At 44.0% G+C, this 20,083-nt stretch overlaps 1 protein-coding gene across 12 annotated transcripts in view; it reads left to right on the forward strand.

Moving 5' to 3' along the window:
- Positions 1–20,083, forward strand: part of ZNF521 (zinc finger protein 521) — a 239,993-nt gene that overhangs the window by 97,956 nt on the left and 121,954 nt on the right. The window contains exons 7-8 of one of the 12 annotated variants that reach the window (XR_003923035.2): positions 10,154–10,373; positions 11,493–12,414. The exons of the other annotated variants lie outside the window; for them this stretch is intronic. The gene's annotated coding sequence lies outside the window, so the exon portion shown is untranslated. Of the gene's footprint in view, positions 1–10,153; positions 10,374–11,492; positions 12,415–20,083 lie in introns of those variants that run through there. 12 annotated transcript variants of the gene reach the window in all.

The following is a 20,083-nucleotide window of genomic DNA, read 5'->3' on the forward strand; positions in this document are numbered from 1 at the left end:
TGAAAGATCTCATCTGGTTCCTCAGTCACCAGTGACCAAGTAATAACACCTGTATACAGGAAGGTAGGGGGGTCATGTACTGAGAGAAGGGAATCTGGTTTACCTTCAGAAATGTTATCAATAGAATGACTTAGAGTTAATATTTTAGGCATGGTATCTTGCATAATGACCCCTTATAGTTCAGGAAGCCTAAAAACACAGCATAAACAAATGCTAAGAAAGAATAGCTTTTGCTTCAAGAAAGCTTTTAGCCTGTAATGGTACAAGCATGGTGCAATCCATTGCTGTGAACGGATACCCTGTGGCTAGGAAGCTGCTGCTCTTCCATCACCTTCCTCACTCCCTGTTTGTGAGCCCATCTGTTGGATACAAATCCCTCAGTGTGTCATCCAACAGTGTTGTGCAAACTGGAGGGCAGGAGGGAGGCAGAGAGGGAGGAGGGAAGATACACAAGGATATGTGGGCCAAGAGGTAAGTATTTGTGGAGCTACTGAGAACATAGCTGAAGATAAGCTGGGAGAAGACCACTGAGGTAGCACAGGGCCTGGAGTGCCATGAAGAGAGAAGTGGAGCTGGGAGACAAGGGTGAAGTACCAGGCTGGATGCATCCGCCAGGGAAGGGCCGTATGCTTCCGTGACTTCTGCATCTCCAGTTTGCACATTGGGTGGTGGCAGGGGACATCTGGGGAATGGGGTGTCATGTGGAATTCATGGAAGGAGCAGGTTGTTAGACTGAGAATCACAGGTCTAAGGAAAACCTTCTTTTCAAAGAAGAGGGAAAAGGAATGGCTCCCATTAGGTGCAGTTCAGGCCATTCATTGATGGTCCTATAGTTCTGCTGCTGAGTGGGAACCACACGATTAACAGCTGCATGTTTTTGATAGATTCAGAGTCATCCTGGTTTCTCTTTCTGTCATCTTTCCCCAAGTGACTACATGAAATCTCGCTTCCCAGGCATGTTGGAAGCCAATTGCTGCTACCTCAAGCACAATCAGAATCGTGTGTGTTAAGACAGTTACCATAATAAGATGTTACCAACTTGTCTTTCTCTTGCTTGTAAGCTAGACAAAAAGAGATTTGGGGGTCCTTTGTGGTGATATAAGGTCAGTTACCTTCAGTGTCATCAGTGAATCTTCTTGTACTTGGATCAGGTATAATCAGAGTTCTTATGTCTTCTTCTCTTTGGCATCATGTTCTTCTTCTTACTCCTTTTGATTTTTTTCTTAGAAGTGTATTTAAGATGAAAAAGCCTTTTAAACTACAGCAAGATCTGTGAATAGCATTTGCGTGCTTTCAAATCACCATTTGCTCCCCACCCCCATTCAGAGCATATAAACTGATTTTTTCAGTGTCTATGGTTCTAGTCTCCACATAAGTAACGTAGACTTTCAGATTCTTTTCTCGTGGGAAGCACAAAGCTATCAAGTTCCTGATAGAGCATTAGTACTTCTGGAAACCATAAATGCATGTTTGTAAAATCCTGAAAGATAATTTATATTTCTAACAGATATTACTGGTTTCAAATTGTAGTGATGCAAGCATTATAGCAATGAGAATCAAAATTGAAAGTGGTAATACACAAATGTTTAACACTATAGATTGGATGTCCAGGCTGAGGGAAATGAAAACAGAAGCATATAACACAAACAGTAAAAACAAATTGGATTTCTAAAATTTGTTATTAGTCAGTGGCTTTGCTACTCCACTGGAAGGATGTTTCTTGAATTGAATGGGATGTTGAAGATGGCTACTTAAACATTCTATTTTGGAGAAATTTTCAACAAAAAAAATCATAATATTAAGGAGTGAAGGTTTCATTTGCATTATTGAGAGTCATGCGGTTTGAGATTTCAACCTCTATATAAAGAACATTTTATTCCTAAGGCAAGAAAATTATGGAGACTAGTTGTCAAACCATTAATAGTGCTGAATAGCCTTTGTTACTCAGTAATAGATTACTATAGTAAGAGTACTAGAAAATACCTTTTTAAGATAAAAGATAACACTAAAAAAATGTCTCTTCTGGCTTCTTTGGCAAGTATTCTCATGGCTGAACTAGAAAACTTCCCTTTTTAGCCTGTACTCAGTAACATGATAGGGTGCAATTACCTTAACATGGTATAATGTCATCAGCTGAGCTATCACCTGCTGACATCACCCTGCTTGCTAAGTGAAAGATGTTGACCTGAATCATCTTCACTGAAAGTTACCTTTCAAGTTGGGATGGTGTCGTGGTTTCAGCCCAGCCGGTAACAAAGGACCACGCAGCCGCTCGCTCACTCCTCCCGCCCCCTCCGGTGGGATAGGGGGGAGACGGAGGAGAGAAAAGAAAAAAAAACTGGAACCTCGAGGGTTGGGATAAGGGCAGTTTACTGGGACAACGCAAAAAAAGTTACAACAACAACGACGGTACTAATGAAAGAGTATACAGAAAAGAGTGATGCACAGTGCAACTGCTCACCACCCGGGACCCGACGCTCCGCCACTTCCCCCACCGACAGTCGAGAGCAGGAGAGCCCTCCCCCCCGGCCCACTCCCCATGTATATACTGAGCATGATGTCACATGGTATGGAATAGCTCCTTGGCTAGTTCAGGTCAGCTGCCCCGGCTATGCCCCCCCACCTCCCAGGTTCCTGTAAAAATTAACTCTATCTCAGCTGAACCCAGGACATTATCCACCCCTTATTCTATACCATTTACATCATGCCCAGATCCTACATTTTCCAATCAACCGCTACCACTTTCCTTGTCTTATATATAGATATATATGTATATGGACACCCCCCCACACACACACACACACATACAAATAGTATTCCCTTAGTCAATGGGTTATCCCTCCAATGTGTCCATCAATTTTATTTAGTCCATGACTTTGAGGCTCCATCTGTTGTAACACTTCTTCAGGATAAGAGAGATGGTGTGAGGTGTTGGGTTGTTGTATGCTGTCTCTGGAACTTCTGGCTGGTACATTTGATGCAACCCACACCCTTGGTCTGCAGGTCGAAGATGTTGATCTTGAGGAAATTGCTGGGCGCCAGTTCAAGTTCTATCACTGTTGTTCTTGGCTCAGTTTCAAAGTCCATTCTTCAGTCATTTGGGTAATTCTTACAGTAATACCCTTGATATGGCATATAGACACTATAGATACAATGACATACATTGGCAGGTTATTTAGCAGTTAAATATCATACAGCCTAGTTCACTGGCTATTCTCTCCCAAAATCAAATCTCCCTGAGGTACACATCGAACTTCCCCATCCTTCTGCATCACCCACCAGGTGTACCCAGGTCCCTGAGCAAAAACCACCCCTTGGATGGGTTTGTCTCTGCGTGAGGGAGGACTAACCCAGACTGTCTTTCCTAACATACTCCTCATGTGCACTACAGGAACTTTATCCCCTTCTACAGTATGTGGAAGTCTTGGTTGGGCGGGGCCCGCCCGATTGGTGGATCCTCTAGTATTAACTAACCAGGTGGCTTTTGTTAAATGTGTATCCCAATGTTTGAAAGTTCCACCCCCCATTGCTCTCAATGTAGTTTTCAGCAGTCCATTGTATCGTTCGATTTTTCCGGAGGCTGGTGCGTGATAAGGGATGTGATATACCCACTCAATGCCATGTTCTTTGGCCCAGGTGTCTATGAGGTTGTTTCGGAAGTGAGTCCCGTTGTCTGACTCGATTCTTTCTGGGGTACCGTGTTGCCATAAGACTTTCTCTTCAAGGCCCAGGATAGTGTTCTGGGCAGTGGCGTGGGACACAGGATATGTTTCCAGCCATCCAGTGGTTGCTTCCACCATTGTAAGCACATGGCACTTGCCTTGGCGGGTTCGTGGGAGTGTGATATAGTCAATCTGCCAGGCCTCCCACTGTTTATATTTCAGCCATCACCCTCCATACGACAGGGGTTTCAGTCGCTTGGCTTGCTTAATTGCAGCACATGTTTCACATTCATGGATAACCTGTGCGATAGTGTCCATGGTTAAGTCCACCCCTCGATCGCGAGCCCATCTATATGTTGCATCTCTTCCCTGATGGCCCGAGGTATCATGGGCCCACTGAGCCATAAATAGCTCACCCCTACGTTGCCAGTCCAGGTCCACCTGAGACACTTCAATCTTGGCGGCCTGATCTGCCTGCTGGTTGTTTTGATGTTCTTCAGTGGCCCGACTCTTGGGTACATGAGCATCTACGTGGCGTACTTTTACCACTAGCTTCTCTATCCGAACAGCAATATCTTGCCACAGTGCGGCAGCCCAGATGAGTTTACCTCTGCGCTGCCAATTGCTCTTCTTCCATTGCTGTAGCCACCCCCATAGGGCATTTGCCACCATCCATGAGTCGGTATAGAGATAGAGCACTGGCCACTTTTCTCTTTCAGCAATGTCTAACGCTAGCTGGATGGCTTTCACCTCTGCAAACTGGCTCGATTCACCTTCTCCTTCAGCAGTTTCTGCGACTAGTCGTGTAGGACTCCATACAGCAGCCTTCCACCTCCGATGTTTTCCCACAATGCGACAGGACCCATCAGTGAACAGAGCATATTGCCTCTCATTTTCTGGCAGTTTATTATACAGCGGGGCCTCTTCAGCCCGTGTCACCTCCTCCTCTGGCGACATTCCAAAATTTTTGCCTTCTGGCCAGTCCATGATCACTTCCACAATTCCTGGGCGACTGGGGTTTCCTATGCGAGCCCGTTGTGTGATCAGTGCGGCCCACTTACTCCACGTGGCATCAGTTGCATGATGTGTAGAGGAGACCTTCCCTTTGAACATCCAGCCCAGCACTGGCAGTAGGGGTGCTAAGAGGAGCTGTGTTTCAGTACCAACTACTTCTGAGGCGGCTCGAACTCCTTCATATGCTGCTAATATCTCTTTTTCAGTTGGAGTATAGCGAGCCTCGGATCCTCTGTATCCCCGACTCCAAAACCCCAGGGGTCGACCTCGGGTCTCCCCAGGTGCTTTCTGCCAGAGGCTCCAGGTAGGGCCATTCTCCCCAGCTGCAGTGTAGAGCACATTTATAACATCTTGTCCTGCCCGGACTGGCCCAAGAGCTACTGCATGAACAATCTCCCGCTTAATTTGTTCAAAAGCTTGTCGTTGCTCAGGCCCCCATTTAAAATCATTCTTCTTCCGGGTAACTTGGTAGAGAGGACTTACAATTTGACTGTAATTTGGAATATGCATTCTCCAAAAGCCCACAACACCTAAGAAAGCTTGTGTTTCCTTTTTATTAGTTGGTGGGGACATAGCTGCTATTTTGTTGATCACATCCATAGGGATCTGACGACGCCCATCTTGCCATTTTACTCCTAAGAACTGGATCTCCTGTGCAGGTCCCTTGACCTTACTTTCTTTTATGGCAAAACCAGCCATCAAAAGGATTTGGATTATTTTCTTCCCTTTCTCAAAAACTTCTTCTGCCGTGTTGCCCCATACGATGATGTCATCAATGTATTGCAGGTGCTCTGGAGCTTCACCTTTTTCCAGTGCAGCCTGGATCAGTCCATGGCAAATAGTGGGGCTGTGTTTCCACCCCTGGGGCAGTCGATTCCAGGTGTACTGGACACCCCTCCAAGTAAAGGCAAACTGTGGCCTGCACTCCGCTGCCAAAGGGATGGAAAAAAATGCATTAGCAATGTCAATTGTGGCATACCACTTAGCTGCCTTTGATTCCAGTTCATATTGAAGCTCTAACATATCTGGCACAGCAGCGCTCAGCGGTGGCGTGACTTCATTCAGCCCACGATAGTCTACTGTTAGTCTCCATTCCCCATTAGATTTCTGCACGGGCCATATGGGACTATTAAAGGGTGAGTGAGTCTTGCTGATCACTCCTTGACTCTCCAATTGGCAAATCAGCTTATGGATGGGGATCAGGGAATCTCGGTTGGTGCGATATTGCCGCCGGTGCACCGTCGTGGTAGCAATTGGCACCTGTTGTTCTTCAACCTTCAGCAACCCCACAACCGAAGGGTCTTGAGAGAGACCAGGCAGGGTAGACAGCTGTTCAATCTCCTCCGTCTCCAATGCAGCTATACCAAAAGCCCAACGGTACCCTTTTGGGTCCTTGAAATATCCCCTCCTGAGATAATCTATACCAAGGATGCACGGGGCCTCTGGGCCAGTTGCAATGGGGTGTTTATGCCAGTCATTCCCGGTTAGACTCATTTCAGCTTCTAATACGGTTAGCTCTTGGGATCCCCCTGTCACACCAGAGATACAGATGGGTTCTGCCCCTTTATAACTTGATGGCATTAGGGTGCATTGTGCACCAGTGTCTACTAGAGCCTTATATTCCTGTGGGTCTGATGTGCCAGGCCATCGAATCCACACTGTCCAGTAGACTCGGTTGTCCCTCTCCTCCACCTGGCTGGAGGCAGGGCCCCTCTAATCCTGGTTAGAATATTCGTTACTCACTTTTCGCACCCGTGAATCAGAAGTCCCTTCAAGAGGATCAGAAATGTGATCAGCCCATCTACTGCATCTGGGGGACTCCTCACAGGAAACTGGAGCAGCAGTTTTCCAAGAAGAATCCTCTTTCCTGGTTGCTTTTTCTCGCAACTCCCGTACCCGTGCATCCAGGACTGAGGTAGGTTTTCCATCCCACTTCCTCATGTCCTCTCCATGGTCACGCAGGTAAAACCACAGGTTAGCCCGTCGTGTGTACTTTCTCTCTCCTCTCTCTTGGGCAGAGGAATGCTTACTCCCAATAGCTGCGATGTGGGCCTGTACAGGTGGGGAGGAAGACATATCCACTTTGAATTGCTGGAACTCTCGGGACAATTCCTCTACAGCCGAGACACAGGCCCGTAGGGAGGAAGAGAGACTTCCTTCGTATTGCCGGAGTTGGACAGCCAATTCATCCACCGTTTGTCCATGGCCTTCTTTCCAGGACATTACTGCCAATGAGTTGGCATAGGTTGGTGGTGCACTTCGTAGAAACTTCCGCCACATGGGTTGTGTGCATTGGACATCATCTGGGTCTATGGGTGACTGCGTATTTTCTGGATCATTATAAATCACCTCCAGCACGGCTAATTCCCTCAGGTACTGGATACCTCTCTCCATGGTGGTCCACTTGCCTTGGTGACATGTAACTTCATCCTTGAAGGGGTATCTTTCCTTTACACCTAACAGAAGTCGCCTCCAGAGGCTGAGGACTTGTGTTTTTCTCCCAATCGCCTTGTCGATGCCCCCTTCCCTAGACAGAGATCCCAACTGCTTGGCTTCCTTACCCTCTAATTCCACACTACTAGCCCCATTATCCCAGCATCGGAGCAGCCAGGTAACAATGTGCTCACCTGGGTGGCGGCTAAAATCTTTTCGCATGTCACGCAACTCACTCAGGGATAGAGATCGGGTGATTATTTCAGGTTCTGCCTCTTCCTCCTGTTCTCGTGATGACCCTGGTTCATCTTCATCTCTCACTGAGCGAACTGATTTCTTTGTGTGTTTCTTTTTCTGTACAGGGGCGACTGATACTGGCACAGGTTGGTTCTCTGGTTTAGCTGCAGTATCCGTCACTGCGGTTGGGGTAGCCACGCTGCCTGTTGCCGGGGTAGGGGTAGCCACGGTGCCTGCTGCCGGGGTAGGGGTAGCCACGGTGCCTGCTGCCGGGGTAGGGCTAGCCACGGTGCCTGCTGCCGGGGTAGGGCTAGCCACGGTGCCTGCTGCCCTGTTTTCCATCTTTTCCCCCTTTTCTCCCTGAGGGTGCTGCATAATATCAAGCAGTGTTTGGTAGATACTGGCCAGGGCCCAGCACAGTGCAGCGAGTTGTACGTCTTTGGAATAGCCACAGCATTTTTCTTTCAAATATTCTACCACTTCATGAGGGTTCTGTAGTTGTTCAGGAGTGAACTTCCAAGCCACTGGGGGTGAGAAGTTCTCTAGATACCTGCCCATATCCTCCCACATGCCGTGCCACCCATGAATATCCAGCTTTGGGGCAGATCTCTGGGTGGTACTCTTAAAGAGCCTTTTTGTAGCCCTAAACAAGACCTGAAACATATTCAGGAGGCATAGCACTAACAGCACAGTGGCTTGTGCATCCCAAGGATATTCAAAGTTCTCAAAAGCTGTTGTAATTAGTCGGAAGGAGAAAAGGGAGGCGAACGGACGGGGGGAAGTATCCCCCCCTAACTCCCCCATGGATTGGCTGTAATTACCAATAAAATCCGATAGAAGGTGCCCAAAGTATGGGAATGATATCACTGCCTCATACAGATACCAGCTTAACCTCATGACCAGTGATGTAATCATTTCACAAGTCGACATTGCCCAGTACAGCAAAATGATAATCCCAATCACTCTCCCAGAGGTGAGAAACGTAACTACAGGCAATACATAGAGCATATAAGGACCTACAAAACGCCACCATGTAAACAAATTAATCAACATTGTGACTAACATCTATTTATCTAATATAAGGAATGCGTATGACAAATTTGTTTCAACACGCTCTGGCCAGATCTGTCGTTATCTCAACCCTTCGTGCCCCACGTTGGGCGCCAAAAAGGACTGTCGTGGTTTCAGCCCAGCCGGTAACAAAGGACCACGCAGCCGCTCGCTCACTCCTCCCGCCCCCTCCGGTGGGATAGGGGGGAGACGGAGGAGAGAAAAGAAAAAAAAACTGGAACCTCGAGGGTTGGGATAAGGGCAGTTTACTGGGACAACGCAAAAAAAGTTACAACAACAACGACGGTACTAATGAAAGAGTATACAGAAAAGAGTGATGCACAGTGCAACTGCTCACCACCCGGGACCCGACGCTCCGCCACTTCCCCCACCGACAGTCGAGAGCAGGAGAGCCCTCCCCCCGGCCCACTCCCCATGTATATACTGAGCATGATGTCACATGGTATGGAATAGCTCCTTGGCTAGTTCAGGTCAGCTGCCCCGGCTATGCCCCCCCACCTCCCAGGTTCCTGTAAAAATTAACTCTATCTCAGCTGAACCCAGGACAGATGGGAAATGATAGGCAGTGCTCATCATCTGTTACAACAATTCAAGGAACAGGTCAGAACTCATTAAGCCCATCATACTGTTGAATCTAGTACCTGTAAGCTATCAAACAGACTTAAACAAGCAGATTGTGGATAGCTGGCTATTGAAAGAGCTCTAAAATTGGTAAATCTGTAGCTTACTCTTTTTGTTTAATGAGATACTGAGTTCAGGTTGTAGATTTCTTGTAAAGATTTTGAGTCATTGCAAGCATGCTGTTAGGCTAGGATAATAATCTTCTGGGTGATAGTTAATGTTTAAAAGTAGAGAACAAGGTCTGACATGTTAGTGAATTGGGAACTAGACATCAGTCCTTCTTCTGTCACTTAGCTGCTTTGTTGACACAGGCAAATCTACCTGAACATCTCTGCTTCATTTTCCTTGTTCAGAAAATAAGATTGATAGTTCCTGAAAAGTGTGTTGCCATGCTTAATTGTGATACATTTTTTGTAAAGCACTTGGAAGACGAAAAGCAGCGTTCAAGAAAAACTGTGTGGCCTTGCTTCTCTTTTTCCTCCTTAATATGCTGTCTTGCACCTAATGAGAGAACTCCTGACTCAGCAAAAGGTGTGCCCTCACTTCTTAAGCTTCATGACTTCTGTACATGCAGAATCATACCAGCGTAACTGTACAATAATAGTTATATTGTTAATTGCTTAGCTGGCAGGGGAGGAGGGAATGGACTCCAGCTTACACCAACAGTTTACTGGTAAAACCTATCTTATGGTGGTGTATCTATATGTGCAACTGTGCTCAGTTTGGGGTCCTGTTGGTAACTTCCAGAGTAGATGCTCAGCAAGTGTAATTGCTTCTGTAAGTAGCTTAAGTTATGTATCACTTTGTTCCATGAATGTGAAGCTCCTGTGAATACTGTATTACCTGTGGCAATGCAGACAGTCCTTCATTAATAATATAAGAACACTCAGGGTTTTCTGGTCCTGAGAAGAGAAGGAGCAGGGCAAGTACACTGCCAAATTACTGCAGGAATAAAGATGCTTATTTAGATGTTGCAAAAGACTTGCAGAAACTCACTATAGCAGAGAGTATCAAAAGTGCTGGACAAAGGAGAGAACTATCAACTGTCACACCAGCTGAAGAACAGTTTAAGTGTGAACCTGGGGCTGTTCTTCTGTCCTGTTGCGGTTGTGCAGAGCTGTATGCCAGGATGGGCATGTCACAGCAGGGGACACTGGGCACATCACAGAACCATTCTGGAAGAAGCCATGAAAGTGCAGGCTGACAATAAACTTGTGGCGACAGGGTCACAAAATTCAGATGCTGCGGAGAGCTGGTGACTCCTTGAAACTCAACTTATCCAACCTCAGATGAATCCAGAAATGGTACCACCCTGGGAGAAAGAATGGAGCTCAGGTAGGTGTAGTGTTTTATCATTACATTTTTTTCTCTTTATTCCCGGGCCCTGAATCTACCTTTATTCTCTTACTATTCCTCCCCCCTTCTCAAAACACTGCCAGACTCACAAAGACAGAAAACAGGAACTGCCTTTTGAAGTAGCTGGTTTGTTTCAACAGCATACACTGGCAGTCAGAGACAGAAAGAAGAGAGAAAAGACTGTGAGCAACCCAGAAATGTTCCCAGATGCGTGCTTTTGGCAGGGCAGGCAATAGCATTTCAGCAGTATAAATCACTGCGCTTTTAACTGAAAAAACGCACTGAAATCAATACTCATGCATTTAATTGAAATACATAAAGAAATTAAAATAATCCTCCTCATCAGCAATCCAAGCTGATCATTCTGACTACAGGATTTTTATGAACAAGCACATAAACTTGTAATGTAAACATAAGAAGTAGCGCCTTGGGTTTCCTGTCAGTGAATCCAGGCCCAGAACAAGTGATTTTCATGCTGGATTTTGGATCTGGGGACAGAAAAAGGTAAAGAAGGTTTGTTGCAGGAACAAAGATTTGGCTTTGAAATAGTTTGTGGAACTAATCTGTGGCAAACATATTTTCTGCTTCTGGAGTTTCAGAATGAGCTCACTAAAAATACCATTTTTGTCTTCTTGCATCATTTTGACATTGCTTTCAGGAAAGTGTTATTTAAGGTATGACCATATATATTTTTAGGAAGCACTACTCTGTTTTTCTTGCCACAGTAGGCCGCCTTCACATTACACTATGCTCTAATTTCTGGTAGTACCACTGCTGTGAAGTGGCTGACAAGATACAGGCTTAAGCATTTCTCTTCTCTTTGTCTTTGTATTTTCAGTAGTGAGCTATCAGACAGAGTCCTCTCAGAATTTAACAAGGATGGTGTTATTATCCTATCGCTGTAAATCCTACCAAAGTTAAGCAGCAAACTTCCCACCTTCTCACACACACCATGAATTCAGTCTGTGAAAGGAAGGCCATGTGTTGGCTGGGAGCTGCTGGACAGAAACAAGAGGGATAGTAGTAGTGAGTTTTCTTAGTTTCCTGTCCACTGATCATTAAAACCTAATGCTGTTTGTCTGTCTTGTTATTTGTCAGGGGCTTCAGATGGGGAATTTGGAGAGGCACCTTCTTCACACCTGTGGAAAACTTTGCATGAGAGGAAGAAAGGATAACATGTTCTCCAAAGTTTTCAAGAGCACCAAACCAAGATTTCCATGAAAACAATGCGGGGGGGGGGGGGGGAATGCCTGCTTGAAGAAACGCAGAAGAAGTGGAGGGGGACACAGCAATGTGGATGAAGACCTTAAGCATCTCTAGAGAGGACAAATGTAGATTCAACAAAGCTTTATGAGACAAATCATCCTGAGGTGTATACTCCAACAGGTCAGCTGTGCAGCGCACTGTCCTCGTGGGGCTTTCCCTGTACATGTATCTGCTGGCCAAGTGACCAGGGTAACATGCCACAATTTCCCTTCTGCACAGCCCCAGTGGAAAATCAGAATAGTGATGAGTATTTGTGTTCTGACTTCAGAATTGTGTAGAAACAACAAGAAATTTCCCCTGTTTTTCTAGCCTGATTTATCTTTAGGAACAAGACATGAGAAATCATGGCATGTCTCTTTTTGTCTGCTGGTTTGCATACCTCTAGAGAGAGTTGTCTAGAGAGTTCTCTCCCCCCTCTTACTTTTGGACTACTCTTGGCCAGTTTCAAGAAAAACTTCATAGATGAATAGGAATCTCAAAGCCTATAAAGTTTTTACAACATTTGGGAGGAGAGGTGACCCAGCAGGGGATAGAATCCAGACAGGAAAGAAGCCTTTTAGAGATCCAAACCAGGAAGATGGCTTTAACTGAAGTTCATACCTGGTTTTTATGCAAAAGTCAATCAGTCACAAGAAATGAAGCTGTAAGAAACCATGATCTGTTCTTTCTGGTGCTCATAGACCAATTTCTTAAGTGACTGTAAATGTTTTGAGAAGTGTTTTTTACCACTGCTCAATAAAGTTGTTATATGTAATGTGTGTATTATTTGTCTCATACAACAAACATAACACCCGAATTTGTTACTCTGTCATCAGGGAAATAAAATGGGCTAACCATTAATTTAAAATGGATATCTAGCCCCAGTACTGCTTGTTTCATGAAGTTGTACAAAATGAACATAAATGAACCACGTGACATGTAGCATCTTGTTGAAGAGTCCTCTTAGTTGAGGTCCCATAGCTCTGTGATGGCTGGTAATTGATCTTATGCCTGATTGTTCAAAACCTTTAGGTACTTTTTTCTCCTTCCAAACCCATCTTTCATTTATTCCATTTCCTGCATTGTATTACAAATTATTGTATAAAATATGACCTGTAGTATTTTACACAGTGTATTCTGCTGAATATGACAGCAGAAAAGTGTCTCATGCTAACATCTGTCCTCGCCATGGGACATTTCAGGACAAGGGGCAGTGGGCACAAACTGACACACAGGAGGTTCTTTCTGAACATAAGGAGACACTTTTGCTGCGAGGGTGACTGAGCACTGGCACAGGTTACCCAGCGAGGTTGCGTATCCTTTTGAGATACTCACTAGCCCTCTGGACACAGTCCAGCTTCAGGTGGCCCTGCTTGAGCAGCAGGGCTGGACCAGAGGACCCCAGAGATTAACCTCAGGTGTTCTGTGGTTTCCACCATCCTTTGGGCCTATCTACCAGATATATGCTGATGTTATCCTGTTCTTCCTTGGTGGATAAACCTTTGTTGCTAATCTATGGCTTTGTAAGTCAGGGAATAAAAGAGTGGGGCCGTTCCTGATACTGAGCATCTCAGTACAGTCCTACCAGTAATAATGCGCAAATCTGGGAAAAAAAGCCCCTGCCTGCAGTTTTTATTAGAGGCCTGAATTCGTCAAGATGAAAGCCTCACATGCATTCATTGATCATTCATAATGCCTGTGAAATGGCTCTGAAGAGCGACTTAAAAATACAGCCACTTACAAAATATGGCCACTTAAAAGTCTGTTGCTGCTTGTGTACTCAGAAACAAGGTGAGAGGTAGGAGAGAAGGAGGTATTTGTCCGCTTCGATCATACTTCCATGGTTTTGGTGTCATGTGTGGGATGGACTCTGCTGTTCTTTACCTATTATCCGGATTCAACATTCTGTGCAAAAAGGCACACCTAATGGTTTTTCATATCTGGAAGGCCACCTTTTCCTCTCTACATTTTCCAGTAGGAAGTGGGGTGGTTCTTCAACGAAGAATGATCTGAGACTCGAAGCTTCCAAATTTCCTTTTGTACTTGTTTTCCCACTGCTACAACAGTCCTCTCTGGTTTCTGCTCTGATGGCTGGAATAGGTTCAGTGCCAAACTCTAGGAACATGGCTGTCTGCATACAAAAACCTTGCAACCATCACTGACGGGGGCCAACTTGCAATTGATTCTGTTCTGCTGCTTGGTGCTTCTTTCATAGGCCTAGTCAGGGAATGTCTGCATCACCTGATTTTCCTGAACCATCATGTCTTAACCAGAGCTTCTCAGTTTTCTTATCCTCCCTGCTTCACAGCTGGTAGTTTGTGTGATCGTGGTTGAGTGGTTGAAGTCCTGCAAACCTAGAAGTATAACATTCTGCATCTGAAACAGACTCCGCAATCTCTTTTTTTTCTGACAGGGAAATGGTAGACTGAAGCCCCATGAAAAAAAAAAAAACAAAAAACCAGAGCTTATTACAGGGTGTACCTAAGAGGAACTGCTGGAATTTTAAGAAGTAATGTGAAAGTAAAAGATTATGAAATAGGACAGAGGGAATTCCGGGAAGTTCCCATAATTCCCTTAGAGGAAAGCAGGTATGTCTTCATAGGAAAAAACAGCTAGGCACACATCATTGTGGATAGCGTTGGAGACTGCCTCAGCGGAGTGCTTGTTTTGCTGGTACACCACTTCCTTGGGCAGCTGCGCTGCCCCAGTGGAGGTTTTTCAACTGGGCACGCAGTCAGGCATCGTTGCAATGTCAGCAGCTGTGTGCCAGCTCAGATGCTACCAGTATATTTGTTAACATTGATGTGGCCTAAGAGTATCCATACAGGGTACTACTATAATTACAGCAATACAATTGTAGAACTCTGTTTGTGGCATATTCCGTAGTGTAGGCAAGCCTTTGTAAAGCCCCAGTCTTGCCAGTGTTATCATGTGAAGCCTTCATTTGTGAAGTCCCATTGACTTCCCCAAGTGCAGAGCTAATTGCATGAGAAGGATCTAAGGGGTTTAATCCTTCTCCTGATACTTCAATGAAAATTAATTTCTTATATATTATGTATGAGTAATATATTTCTGTTTGTACATTAATATTAATGTTGCATATTTTTGAGCACAAGTTCTATTCTGTAGGATTAAATTATCTTGTTAAGTAATAGCCCAGAATTCTGCAGGAATAAAGGTTGAGTTGGAAATGGACAATTAAGGGCAGGGGGAGGGTCCTGAGTCACATTTTGGAAAGTGAAATTAATCAGCATTAATTTTCCATAGTGTGGGAGAAAAGTGGTTTTAGCATTTAAGTCAAACAAAATAAGGTACATAAAAAGCCCCTGATTTTGCCTTTCTGTTAAAATCCAGAGAGCTTTTACAAAATTTGTGATGGAGAAAAGAGACAAAAGAGTATTCTCTTGTGCATACTTGCAAACTATTAATTTTATTGGGCTGCATCTGTTGCTGATTGTTGGTGAAGAAAGTAGTGGCTTTATTGAATGACAGTCTGTCTCAATATGCCTTTTTTAAAACAAAGGGAAAAAAGGAACTTTAAAAAGAAAAAAGTCTTATCAGCTTACTCAGAATATCAGCTTTTTGCATCTCAGACCTGCCAAGTCATGCTCTACTGCCTGTGCTTTGATGTCATGTCATCTGCAAAATTATCAGTGCATTCTTGGTCATAGTTTCTCGTTAATGTCCACAGCCACGCGGCTGCTCTGATACTGAGATGCTGAATGTTAGGATGCCTCTTGATGGGTTAGTAGCTCTCTGCCTTCAGAGGGTCTCAGATTGGCAGCCTTCTTTAAGTGCAATGTAAAGAGACAGACAGAGGTGGCAATGCTGACAGAAAGTTCTGTTGTTGAAACAGTCAGCCCCAGATTCCTGAGCGCTGCTCAGCACATACACTTGCAGTGCTCAGAGGCTCAGCCTCACCCAGGATCAGGCCCTAGGATAGAAAGACAGAAAGCAGCTTATTTGTTTTTCAGATCCCAAATCAAATTCACAGTACTTAAAGCTGTTTGTACTCATAAACTATGTAAACCTGATACAAAGTAATTGAGAGAAAATAAATATACATCCATGTGCTGCCAGGTTTTAGAGTCACTTTTCTGACAGGTACCTCACTTCAGTACTGAGTTTCAAAGACCTAGAGAGAGTTAAAGGATTAGAGAGTTCGAAGGGAAGAGATGCAATTTTTAAACATTGCAAGATTTGGTTCTTTCTGTGTGGCAATGCGAGACATTGTGAGCTAATGCACTTCATCAGCCAGGGGGAGGAAAGGTTTGTAACTAAGAGACATTGAAGACAGACTTGATTAAATACAGAATCCAGAACAGAAAGGTGAAAGACGGAACAGCAGACCACGACTTCAGGCAGACTAGAGAAAGAAGGACTGCTGGAATGAACATGTGTATTTCTGACTCAATACATTTTGTGTATTAAAGCAATAAGTAACCATAATGAAAGGAATCAGAAAAAATAATGTTTTTTCTCCATTTTTTGTTTTGCTTTCCTTATGGGGTTGATAGTAATCATTCTCTAGGCATGTACACTCAGACCCCATTCTACTTAAGACCCTGCTAAACAAAAGCAGAACAGAAAAGTCCTCATAAAATCATTATGAACATATTTTTAAAAGCAATCAGGAAATACTAATTAAAGGGTGTTGTGTGAGCAATGAGAAGAGTTAGCAATTAGTCAGTACGAAAAATATTCAGGATGACAGTGCCCCATAAGCAAGATAAATAGCTAACTGCAGTGAAACTGGCTAACATATGCTTAGTTTTTTTAAGAGCTTAAGGTTGACAAAATAAGCATCCAGGAAGATAGAAAAGAAATCCTCAATTAAGGTACTGTCAAAAATAATCTGAGGTATGATGAAAAATGGCTAAATGGACAAATAAGCTGGGACTGTGGTTGCTCTTGTGCCTCATGCAGGGCCAAGCACACCACTAATGCTTAATGAAATAATGATGTAAAAAATCAGCTGGCAGCATTAGGAGTTAGCACTGGCAAGTTGCTCTAGTTAGTGTGCAAGTTTTAACTTGGTTTTCCATATGATTTGTTGGAAGCTGTTCACTTTCTCTTGTCAAGTTACCTTTCTGTTGGTTTAACAGGTTGAATTAGCTCCACCCTGGATTTAATGTGAGGGAAACTGTGAGTGAATGATTGGTCTGGGAGAGGGGAATTGGCCGGGGCGGGGGGGACATCACAGCACTCTCTTGGCAGCAGCAGGTTGTCTCAGCTGTGTCATTGATCCATACCCTCGGTCTGTGCTGAAACTGAGGGGAAAAAAACTTGAAAGTCCCCTTTACTGCTGTGGCAAGGGTAAATAACGTACCTAGGTGTAAACAGGAGGTTATTGGTAGGTTAACGGGTACATGTCAAAGCCATTTTTGGTAGTGCATGCAAGAGAGATGTGAAAGGACTATAGAATAAACTACGGATGCCTGCGAGCCTGAGAGACTGTAGACACAGTGCATTAGAAGCTCTAAGACATATTTTTGGTTATTTCATATAGGAAACAAGTATTCAGTTAAAAGGGGGATACAGGAGATCCAGAAATGGTATATATAATCAAGGAAACCAACCAATACTGTTGAAAAAATGCTTCGTTGTGGATCTTGGGGCATATCCTCCCCACGGAGAAGAATGAAGTATGGATCAGGTGTAATATAATGGAATATAGTATACAAAAAGTGACTTACAAACACAGAAAGGTATCCATCCCAAAATTCTCAGAGAAAGGAGCTGAAGATAAAAGGAAACACTAAGCAGGTAAATTTACAGTCTTTTAAGAAGAGGTAACAACAGCCTGGGAAAAGGCTACTAAACAGACATTTAACAGGGGATGTAAGGATTATGCATGAAATTACTGGTTTGTGAGCTTGATTTAAAACAGTGAGGAACATGAGAGAAAGGCTAATCAAAGACATGATAGAACAACACCTAGAAAGTTTGGATTTAATGAAGGATAGAGGGCAAAGATTCACAAAGGGAGGATGATGCTTAAAATTTTCAATAAAGAGTATTTTGAGAGAGTAGCCACAAGTGCTGACAGAGAAGCCTATAAACATGATTTACCAGGATTTTAGCAAAGCTTTTGAAACGGTATAGCACAAAAGAATAATCTGTTGCGTGAATAAGTATGGCATAGGGAGAGATACTTGGTTTGATTAAGAAAGAAAAGAAACACTAACTTGGGTATGGAAAGCATAGGAGTCTAGTGAATTGAAACAGGTTTGGTTGGAGGGGTGTGAATAATGGAAAGCCTTAAGAATCATTATTTGCACCAATTTTGTTGAATTTATGCAGCATATCAGTAGTCTGGAAGAAAGAATAAGTAGTAAGGTGATGAAATTCCCTGATAGTACAAAACTGGGGAAATGTCAGAACAAAATAGGCAGGTGATAAAATTCTGAATGACTTTGACAAGGAGGTGGAGCATGGGCAGATAAGTAGCATATGCAGTTCATTTTCAAGTAATATAATGAGGCTAGGGAATAGAAAAAGAAGAGTGTATGGATACCTCAGATAATCACAGGGCACAGAAGGCTGTACAGAAGGATCTTCTACACACTTCTGAAGCACTTCTGAATAGAACTGTAAATCCTCAGGTAGAGTGGTTATTAGTTGTTTTACTTTGTTTATAAAAGCAAATAAAATTCTGGACACAGCATTGAAGTACCAATTGAAAGACCGTATTCTTGGGCCATTTATAAAAGCAGCAAAGCCTCATTTGACATGATATGGACACTTTGGGCACCTTTATAGAAAGGAAATTCTGAAAACTGCGAAGTGACAAGTGAGGATCAGGACAATAATTAAAGGTCTAGGTGACATTAATTATTCAAAAGGTTAGAGAGACACATGCATACGCGCTGCATGGATTGAAGGCCCAATCCAAAGCTCATTAAATGTAGTCACCGAGAAGCTTTGCGTGCCAGAAGGCTTTAAAGTGATTCTGAAAACAGGAATGCAAGCAAAGAGGAATGCAAGAGGCAACCAGATTGCCCAGTGCTCTTGTGAGACATCTAGTCCAAGCAGTTACTCTTCTACGACACTTTTGAATGGCCCCAGAAATGACTCGGGCTTCAGTTTTACATGTGGCATGTAGGAGACAAATTGGCACTTAGGTTCTTGACAGGAGGGGGTTTAGTGAAGGATTGTGGGCTTGTTTATTGAAGAGTTTTTATGAAAAGATGAGGCCACAATGATATAAGAAATAAAAGGAAAAAGTTAAACCACTTTCTTAATCCTATCTTATAATGTATGTGTTGCTCTCCTCTGGAACAAATCTTTGGAAGTTTTGCAACAAGGCACAGTTTAGAGTGCAGTACAGCTTCTCCAGATACTGTACTGGTCCTGTCTAAGTCCATATCGAAATGCACTGGTAAGGGTCTTTCTTCTGTGGCCCACCTTTGCTGATAAGAAATTACTCTGTAACAAGAAATGCACATGGGTTTGTTTTCGTGCTTGCAGGGGAGGAGGAGAGTGTTGTCATGTCTGTCTCTTGCAAGAGGCTGACAGGTGTCCTCTGGCAAATGCAGTGGTGGCAAGTTAGGGTGTAAGTGCCCTCAGCTGTCTACCTTTCATCATTGTGTGGAGCTGATATGCCCTGGGCTGTGAGCTGGAGCAGCAAGGCCTGGGTGCCCACTCTGTCCTGCTGAGTCCTCTGTACACACAGGTGACTTGGGCAGAGGGACAGGGAGCTCAGCCAGGGTTCCTCCCTGCAAACATCTGCAGCAAGGCAAGGATGGCTGTCACAGCCCCACGCTTCTTTCTCTGTGGAGCCATCTTGTATTGCAAAGGGCTGGAGACGAGAGAGAGAGATTCAAATGCCTCCTGGAGTCACAACCCAATTTTTCTTCTGTGCTGTGCTACACAAGTGCTGCAAGGCTTCTTCCCTGACTGTCCAGGCAAGGGGCATGGAGCTGCAATACCCCAGAGCTCATTTCTGTCTTATTCCCGCAAGCTTCCCGTTTGTAAGAACACAGAGTGAGGAGGGGCTGGGTCTCCCCCCGGATCTCACCCCAGTAGGGAATTGGGACCAGCCACGAAGCACATCAGGACCCAGGAGCTCCTGTGAGCAGTTACAAGTCCCATGCTTCTGACAAAGCTTGTGAGACTTGAAGTTAAAAAGAACTTCCTTAGAATGCGAAACATATGGAAATAAGTATGTGGGGTTCGTTCAACGTGGTGTGAAAATGACTGGGTTTGATCATTTGAAAATCTAAGAGTACATGGAATTTACTGAGTTTGCTTTTAAAATAAAAACTTAACCATGCACAAGTTTAGAGACTTTGAGATGAGTGTGTGTTGAGCTAATAAAAGTTGATGTCAACATTTTAGAATATATTTGAAAACAAGAAAGAACTAGTGTTTGATCAAGCAGCAGTCACAAAAACATTCTTCCCTTCATGATAAAAAGAAAACCTCTGTGTGTGATTCTGCAA

This window comes from Aquila chrysaetos, chromosome 4 (assembly GCF_900496995.4).
Source record: "Aquila chrysaetos chrysaetos chromosome 4, bAquChr1.4, whole genome shotgun sequence".
Classification (NCBI taxonomy): domain Eukaryota; kingdom Metazoa; phylum Chordata; class Aves; order Accipitriformes; family Accipitridae; genus Aquila; species Aquila chrysaetos.